The sequence below is a fragment of the Seriola lalandi genome, unplaced genomic scaffold (assembly GCF_002814215.2).
Source record: "Seriola lalandi dorsalis isolate HSWRI2012SDOR001 ecotype SW California unplaced genomic scaffold, Sedor1 jcf7180002034490, whole genome shotgun sequence".
NCBI classification, from domain to species: Eukaryota; Metazoa; Chordata; class Actinopteri; order Carangiformes; family Carangidae; genus Seriola; species Seriola lalandi.
Genome location: NW_019505066.1, coordinates 1 through 1,232, shown reverse-complemented (window position 1 = coordinate 1,232; position 1,232 = coordinate 1). Strand labels below are relative to the sequence as shown.

General features: G+C 42.5%; 1 long non-coding RNA gene across 1 annotated transcript; it reads right to left on the bottom strand.

Annotated features, from left to right (window-relative positions):
* Positions 1-298: 298 nt before the first annotated feature.
* Positions 299-1,216, bottom strand: LOC147819870 (uncharacterized). Its single transcript, XR_015436120.1, has 2 exons — positions 778-1,216; positions 299-391 (listed from the first exon to the last, which is right to left on the bottom strand). It is a non-coding gene; the product is annotated as an uncharacterized LOC147819870 (long non-coding RNA).
* Positions 1,217-1,232: the final 16 nt, after the last annotated feature.

The following is a 1,232-nucleotide window of genomic DNA, read 5'->3' as shown; positions in this document are numbered from 1 at the left end:
CTGAAGTGAACAGACATTATTCATGACAACTGAGTGAAATGAGCTGAAACTGAAGAATCATTGTGAGAGAAGAACAACTGGAAACATGAGACAACCACTATTTAAAATCTCAGTAATGACTTCATTCAAAATGATTCAAGTTCTGTGTGAAGATAAATCAGCTTCAGTTGTGGATTAAAGATATAAGATCTACAACAGTAACAGTCAGTGAACTGACCTCAGAGTCTCCAGTCGACAGTCTGGACTCTCCAGAAAACCACACAGACGCTTCACTCCTGGATCCTGCAGCTTGTTGAGACTCAGGTCCAGGTGTTTCAGGTGGGAGGGGTTGGACTTCAGAGCTGAGGCCAGAGAAGAACAGCTGATCTCTGACAAACTGCAGCTCCTCAATCTGAATAAAGAATAAAGATGTAGATAAAATCATTGATAATCGATCAGTTTTGTCCTAATCAATGATCTTTGTCTAAAATGAGCAGAGGGACTTTGTCCTTCTGTTGTTGTGGATCATCATCATGTCAGCCTTCTACACACATCATCCACATGTCAGCACAACATTCATACACCTCTTCATGTCAACACTGATTCATCAGCTGCTGCTGACCTCAGAACAGTCTGTCAATACAGAATCAATATCTGATCAGACCTGTTGGACTAAAAACTGACCACAACACTTTGATTCATGACTGAACTGGATCAGACTTTAAAGATCCAGTCCTGCTCCAGGATAAAGGTCTTTTCTTGGTCCTGGTCTCTGTCAGTAACAGTCAGTGAACTGACCTCAGACTCTCCAGTCGACAGTCTGGACTCTCCAGAAAACCACACAGACGCTTCACTCCTGAATCCTGCAGGTTGTTGAAGCTCAGGTCCAGGTGTTTCAGGTGGGAGGGGTTGGACTTCAGAGCTGAGGCCAGAGAAGAACAGCTGATCTCTGACAAACTGCAGCTGATCAATCTGAATAAAGAATAAAGGTGTGAGTTCAGAGACAAAGTTCCTACTTGGAAGCGTTCAGTGTTTCATCATCTGTTCAGAGCTGAAGAAGCTTTAGAAAGTAGAAGTTTAGAAAATGAAAGTCAAACACCTGAACCAACAGGAAGCAGGTTAAAAACAGTCACATACAAAGAGTGAAAACAGCTTCATTAATATCAATGACAACATGCTGCTGCTTCAATACAGACGTAGTGACTCCACCTCTTAAACTCTACCAGCTCCACCTGTGGCTCCATCTGTACAAA